Below are 8190 nucleotides of genomic sequence, written 5' to 3'. Positions count from 1 at the left end.
CTGATGCCCCCCTGTGACATATAATTCTTATTACTCAAAAAGTGAACTCCTATTCACATGGAGGAAGCCTAAAAGTCTATTAATTTGTTCCAAAGAACATGGCATCCATGAAAGAGAAAAATAAAAGAATGAAAGGACAGTGGAAGTACTGAGGAAGAAATCACTAAGAAATTGTTGAAATAATAATAATAATAATAATAATAAAATGAGGTGATATAAAAATAGCAAATTAGGTTTCAAAACATATAATAGAGAACTGAAATTCATAAATATGTCACAATATATATTTATATACTCTATATGAGGTCCCTAGATTCATAAGAGCTGCAAACAATTCATTGTTAATAACTCATTCTCAAATTGCCCCCCTTAAAAATCAAATTGCTCCCCTGTGGGGCGTGTGCCCCAGTTGGGAACCACTGATCTAGTCAGAACACTACAGCCTCTGTCAATTACAAGCCAATATTTATATACTCTATATGAGGCCCCTAGATTCATAAGAGTTGCAAAAAATTCATTGCTAATAACTCATTCTCGAATTGCCCCCCTTAAAAATCAAATTGCCCCCCTGTGGGGGTGTGTGCCCCAGTTAGGAACGACTGATCTAGTCAGATCACTACAGCCTCTGTCAATTACAAGCCTGAGGGAAGATGCCAGGCCCATCAATTCTCACCAATCATTTTGGGTTGAATTACTAGTAAATTCATATGGTACCACACTCTGTTCTTTACTACACTTCTTAACATACATATAATATCCACTTTAGTAGTTTGAGCACAAGCTCTTGAAGCTGTCTTTCCCCCTTCTTCCAATATGCCTAGACACCATCCCATGGGGCCAAAGAAGCACCTGCGAGCCTTCTGAGTGCCTCCTAGAACTAAGTATCTAACGGGTTAAAGTGTTACCCTCACTAGTTGTATTTTATGGCCTCCATATAGTATGTATTGCAGCATTACTCAATTTGCAATCTGTGGAATTTATCAGGGATCTATGTTCTCTTGAATCTGATCTTAAGTGCTAACCTCTCGCTAACATTAAAAATGCTCCACGTTTAGTATGTTAAAAGTTCAATGGAGAAGTGCTACTGAGAGAAAACATGGAAGATTTCTATAAGAAAGGAGCCACGCTTCCCTTCCCAGCACAGCCTTCAGGTTGGGCTGAAGGCCTGTTTCCATTTTCCGTCCCAGTCTTTCAGCATAAGTCCACTGCTCACTGGCAGCCCACCCTGATTTAGCAGGTCCCAGAACACCTATGGCATGTAAACAAGGTGAGATGGCAGAAAACACAGATCCATAGCTCCTTTTCTGATGGAGAACTAAGGACAAGTCTGAAACAAAGAGTTCACGTGTACAGTGCACACATACACAGGAATAAGTCGAATGTCTCAACAAGGGTTTACTGTACTTTAACAGAACCTGGAACCTTTTGGCGTATAGGACGATGTTCTTACCGACTGAGTCACACCGGCCAGGGTGATACAGTTTAGCCTTTTGACATTTTTAGGGAATTAAAGTAAAAAGAAAAAAAAAGAGGTTTCTATTTATAGTGTGCTTCTACAGTTAAAATTGACTCTGCAGCGCAATGGTTCTTGCAAGTTCTTAGTGTTCATAATACTTCCAGGCCCCATCAAAAGAACATCAAGCATCTCCCTTCCTTCTGGCATCTGCTCTGTTGCTCTGTATTTCCAAGGACAATTAAAAGATTGATTTGAACATTTGGTTCAGGAATTCAAAAATAACCTAGAGTTCTCATAATAATCATATGGCTGACTTTAAAAAAAGCAATTTTAACATGCATTTAAAGTAAAGGATTTTGTTAACTAGACATTTTCAAAGTGGAAGGGAGAGGCATTGTGGTGACAAACAGTTTTCAAAATTGTGATTTCCAAGTTTCTGACATTTCACCTAAATGATTAGGCAGGTTTTCTGTGTGCATCAAATAGAATATTTAATTTCTGTTCTTCCATCACCCATTTCTGGTAAATATGAAAAAGTAATAGTGTATAACATCGTTCATTGATGCTTTTAATTAGTTTATTTTTTTTCAGAACTTAGACTCAATTTATTGGATCAAGATATTCAATTGACAAGTATCTCTATAATGAATCAAGACTGCAAAGTGTAAACCAATGTCAAAATAGTCTAATCATTTTGCCATAACAATCACAAGTATTGGTTCTCAAAAGTGAAAGTAGAATATATTTACTTTTTAGGCTTAGTAAGTGTAGACAAGTTGTTTTTCCCCCTAAACAAATGTACAATATAATATATGGAATTCCAAAAGTATTTTAAATTCCTTTTAACTTCAGAAGATTTATTTTTTTTAAAACATATTTTGCCCTGACTGGTGCACTCTATCACTCAGTGGATAGAGTGTCGGCCTGCGGACTCAGGGGTCTAGGGTTCGATTCCGGTCAAGGTCATGTACCTTGTTGCGTGCACCCCCAGTAAGGGATGTTCAGGGGGTGGCTGATCGATGTTTCTCTCTCATCGATGTTTCTGACTCTCTGTTCCTCTCTCTTCCTCTCTGTAGAGAACCAATAAAATGTATTTAAAATATATATATATTTATATATATTTTATTGATATTTTACAGAGAATAAAGGAGAGGGATAGAAAGTTAGAAACATCGGTCAGCTGCTTCCTGCACAGCATTTAACTATTCTGTCATCTTGACCAGAAGTGAAGAGTTCTATTTTTTATCTGTTAAACTCAAAGTGCCTATTAATGAAGTTGTCAAGTAGGTAGTTAACATATAATTTGGAGTTCAGGGGAAGATGTAAGTTTTGGAGTCCACAGATGTATTTAAAACAATAGGAATGGCTAAATTTCCTTTGAAGGGAGTGGGGCAACAACAGAAATGGGGTTCCAGGACTGAGCCTGAGATACCAGTAAGTAAATCTGAGCTTGGGAAAAGGATCCAACAAAGAACACAGAAAAGTTACCTGTGACATAGGTAGAATACTAGGACGGTTTGGTGTCACTGAAGCCAAGAGGAGAAAATTAATCAACAAAGGAGAGCGATCACCTGGGTCAAATGCTGTGGAGAAGTGGTGCAAAATTGAGGACAGACTTAACACTATGGGTGATTTTAGAAGAGTAGATCCAGTAAAATGGAGGGGTGGGTAATTACTGGAGTAAACAGGTGAGAATGAGGTGTGGAAGTAGAGATGTCTTTCAAGACATTTTGCGGTGCAGAGAAGAGAAACTTCATGTTGCTACTATTTACTGAGCGAGGCATTTTTGCATATATTATTTGTAATTCTCACAACTCTACAGTGTAGGTATTTTAGTTGTTTAGATAGTTAAACAGAACATGAAAAGAACAAGGAACTTCTTAAAAGCCACATAACTAACAATGAGAGGGTAGGGATTCAAGCCCAGGTCTTTCTTGGCCAAAGTCCTGTCTCATTTTATTACGCCATGTCCCATCAGAGTAGCAGATAACCCCATCAGCATGATTTTTCAGAATCTAAGAATTACCTTTCAATATCTGTCCACAAATATTTTTCCTGAGATTTATAGGGTTCTTGGAATTTCACTAATAGGGATTTTAAAAATATATCCATTCTTGAAAGGTTTTCAGACTTTTGTTATTAATTAAAATGTCAATAACTAAGGGAAAGGTAACACCCAGCAGCTTATTGTGGATTCCTTCAGTTTTAAGTAGTATCGGTAAGCTCATGGCATCCACTTTTTCTCTTCTATCTAGTTCATATTTCCAACTTGACATTTGATTATCTTACAGGCACTTAAAAAGATCAATATATCCCAAATGGAAATCTTGACTTCCACAATCCCTCTTCCAATATTTCAGATATGCATAAGCAAATGATCACATAGTCCTTTCCATTGTCCCTGCAGAAACCTAGTAGCCATCTTATAATTCTCTTATATAATTTTTCCTTATCCTTCACATTAGATCCATCAAGTTATGTTGGTTCTGCCTTTATTTTTATTTTTTATTGATTGATTTTCAAGAGAGAGAGAGGGGGGCAAGGGGAGAGAGAAACACTGATTTGTTGTTCCATTTTTTAATACATTCATTGGTTGAGTCTTGTATGTACCCTGATCAGGGATTGAACCTGCAACCTAACCAACTAAGCGACCCAGCCAGGGCCTTGGTTCTGCCATTAAAAGACACCTTACACCTGCGCTTTCCCACATCTTCATCATCCCACATTCACTACTACCCTTCTAAAGTGGGTCTCTCCCACTCCATCATCTCATCTAGCACTTATCCCATGTTATTATCATTTGAGTTAATTTTTTGTTTATTGGTTTATTGTTTATATCTCCCATCTAGAATGTAAGTTCCCTAAGGGCAAAAACTTTATTGATTAGCATTGTGTCCCCAGTGTTTATCATGACTGCCACAATTAGCAATGGTAGATGCTCAACAAACATATTGGTACTTGAATGAAAGAATTAGTGAATAAATAATTTCCCTCAAGGAAAGAAAATAGCCCCTGCCAGCTGTGGCTGAAAAAAAAAAAGTGACAAAATCCATGGTCATCAAAGTCAGGTTCTCTAGAGTGTATGAGGCACTGAGGTGACTGGATCTGGCTCCCTTTTCTTTTCCCTCTCCTGGTTAAGTTGTATATTTCTCTGACATGATAGCACAAACAACAGCTTACTATTTGGTAGTTAACAAAGCACAAGCAGTTTTGCTACTTTAATAACCTGCAAGATGGGGAATAGGTTTTACAGATGGGAAGTTTGAGGAATAAGAGAATCTATATATAAAAGGCTAATATGCAAAGTGTCCCCTCGGGAGTTCGACTGAGAGACTGGGAGTTCGATTGCTCTGACGTGTGCTGACCACCAGGGGGCGGCATGGAACAAAGAAAGGCCCCAGCCGGCAGTTGGAAGTCCCCAATCGGCCCTGATTGCTGGCTAGGCCTAGGGATCCTACCTGTGCACAAATGTCATGCCCCGGGCCTCTAGTATGCTATAACGTTGATAAGGACTGAAACCAGTGTTGGGCCTGCATCCCTGGTTCTGGGTCCACTTTGTATTCCACATGCTGCACTTATATTTTCTATCAAAAGGATATCATAGCCAGGCCAGTGTGGCTCAGTGGTTGAGCATTGACCTATGGGCCAGGAGGTCACAGTTCAATTCCTGGTCAGAGCACATGCTTGGGTTGTGGGCTCCATCCCCAGTGGGGGGCATGCAAGAGGCAGCTGATCAATGATTCTCTCTCATCATTGATGTTTCTATCTCTCCCTCTCCCTTCCTCTCTGAAATCAATAAAAACATATTTTGTTGAGAAGAGACTTCTACTTCAGAATTTACCTAGGGTTCATCCTACTCATTTTTGAAAACCAGGGAAGAAACTGAAAACTGTAATGATTTATAACGCACTGAGACTTTTACATATAATGATGTTATCTACTCCTCAGAACGACCTAGGGCAATAGGTGGAATTGATTTATTATTCTCATGTTGGAGATAAGTTATCTGAGTCTTAGGAAGGAAGGGCCCAAGGTTACCCACTTACAGAACATTGACTAAAAGCATGGATTCTTTTTTGATTCCTGGTTCAACTAATTATTAGCTATTGCAATCGTGGGCAAGTTCCATAACTCTCTTTGCCCCAGCTTCCTCATTTGTAAAATGGGATAATAATAATACCTCATCAGGTTATTGTGAGGATTATATTTTGTCAGTCTGAGTACAGCATTTTGTGTAATCTTTGGCACCTAGCTCTCAATAAATGCTGGCTATTAAAAAGTAACCTAGCCAGACTTGGACCTAGTTTTCCTGGCTCCATCTCCATTGGCTGTCCTAGCATTCGAGTTAGTCCTATTCTTAGAAAAGCAAATACAAATAAACGTCTTTTGAAATGTTCTTTTTAGGAGCAATTGAGGCCAAAGATGTCTTCTTTAGTTTTATTTACTTCATGACTTGAGTGCAGAGCAAAGATAAGTGCTTACTGTTGCTACATCTTATGAAATCACGGCATAGAGTGTATTTTGGCAGAGAGTATGCTGAATTTCATAATACCAACATAAAGAGTTGTTCTTGCTTATTTTGCAATTTTCTCCAGAATTTCAGACCTGGAGCAAGTGTGGCCATATCTTTCTGTTATGACACATGCTCAGACTTACTGTGCATCAAAGGTGAAATCTCATTCAAGTTCAGATATTTAACATGACCTTAGAGGCTGTTGAGTCAATCATTTACTCCTTTTTCTGTCTCTTTGGGACTTTATCCTAGAAGACGAAAAGGCTGGTATATTAGATAATATGTATAAGGCGTCTTCTCCCCCTCTCCCCCCAGCATTGTTTGTAATGCTTAACAAAACAAAACAAAACAGAAAACCTGGAAACAACCCAAATGTTCATGAAGAAGAAAACAATTAAGAGACTTTTGAAACACCCATTCTACAGAATAAACTGGACCGATGCCTGAGATATAGTACTAAGTCAAAATAAACCCTGTTGCAGACCATGTAGATAGCATGATCCTATTTTTATTTTAAAACCATAAAATTAACATATTGGTGTATCTTTCTATAAGCACATGAGGCATGAAATTATGGAGGTGAGAAACGACTGGAATGGGGTACTGGAGGGAATTGTTAGAATTGCAAGAATGCTAGCTTTTAAAAAATTACATCTTGACATTATTTTACCCACAGAAAGCATACGTTATTTATGCAATGAAAAGTCTAATAAGAGCAGGCAAAAATGGTTTTCTTTAGCAGTGGCCAACTTACGTATTCACTCTACTGAAGCCTATTGACTTATTCTTTTAAAAAATTAAATTTATTGGGGTCACACTGTGTACAATTCTACAACACATCATCTGCATATTGTATTGTGTGTTTACCACCCCAAGTCAAGTCTCCTTCCATCACCATTTATTCCCCCTTTACCCTCTTCTACTCCCCCCTTTAAAGTCCATTGATCTTGAGGGAATATATTAGTAAGATGCCTTGAGGCACTCAGCAGTGAAGTGTCTATCTTCTTTAGGAATCAAACTCCTGACCGCGGTCTCAATAGCACAATGCTCCCGCTGAACCAGTACCCTCTGTTTACACACATGCGTAGCAAACATAGACTCAGCTTGCACATTATACAAATATACTATACAGGGTCATATACTTCCTGAATAAACTATACTTTAATTACTTAGCCTTTTTATTCATAAAAACTATGTCACTTGAATTTCAGTGTAATGTGAAGCTAGAAAACCTCAACTTCAGAGACAATAAATGCAATTGCTCCCTCCCCCCGCACTGATTTACTGGCGTTCTTGAAAATGTGTGTTTGATGTCATTTAAGCCATATTTGCTATTGTCACAACCACCAATAGGTTTCAGAATAGTAAACCCTTTGAAATATGACTCCACTCTGGAAAAAGGAATCCGCAGCACTTTTGCTATAAAGATTATACCTTTGGCCTTCCTGTGGCAAGATTTACAACTGTGACCTTACAGCTCTGCTTCTTTGGGAGTGTAGTCATTTTAAGTTACCAGTGATGATTGCTTTGAGTTACTAGGTCAGTGTGAATGGCCTAATATAATGTCAGGTTCGTGCTTCCCAAGGGCTGGGCAGTATTAGGGAAACAGAGTGAATTTTAATGTCTGTGGAAGGCGGTGCTCTGATATATGAACCTCCCCAGTAACAATGAATTTCCACGGCAGGAGATTTTAACACCAGTTCATAACCTATTCCATACTATCCATCCTTTAATTCATGAAATATTATGAGTTCATTTTTAATGAGGTGAAGTAGTCTGAAACTACATTAGGGCCAACATTTCCTGAGAATGATAAAAACGGTGAATTAATTATATGAGGGATGACACAACCTTGCAAACAATGCCCTTCAATTCTGTTAACGCAACACCATCAGTGGTTCTCAACCTTCTGGCCCTTTAAATACAGTTCCTCATGTTGTGACCCAACCATAAAATTATTTTCGTTGCTACTTCATAACTGTAATGTTTCTACTGTTATGAATCGTCATGTAAATATATGATATGCAGGATGGTCTTAGGCGACCCCTGTGAAAGGGTTGTTCGACCTCCAAAGGGGTCGCGACCCACAGGTTGAGAACCGCTGAAAGTTGAGCTGAAGGCTTCTTCCTGCTGCACTTCCAATGGAATATTTTATTTAAAATTCAGATTTGTACCTGGATGATTAGCAACAAAGGCAGTGTGGGAGTTAGTCAAATGTTCC

Source organism: Myotis davidii, unplaced genomic scaffold (genome assembly GCF_000327345.1).
Source record: "Myotis davidii unplaced genomic scaffold, ASM32734v1 scaffold384, whole genome shotgun sequence".
NCBI classification, from domain to species: domain Eukaryota; kingdom Metazoa; phylum Chordata; class Mammalia; order Chiroptera; family Vespertilionidae; genus Myotis; species Myotis davidii.
Note: the sequence above shows the minus strand (reverse complement) of the source record.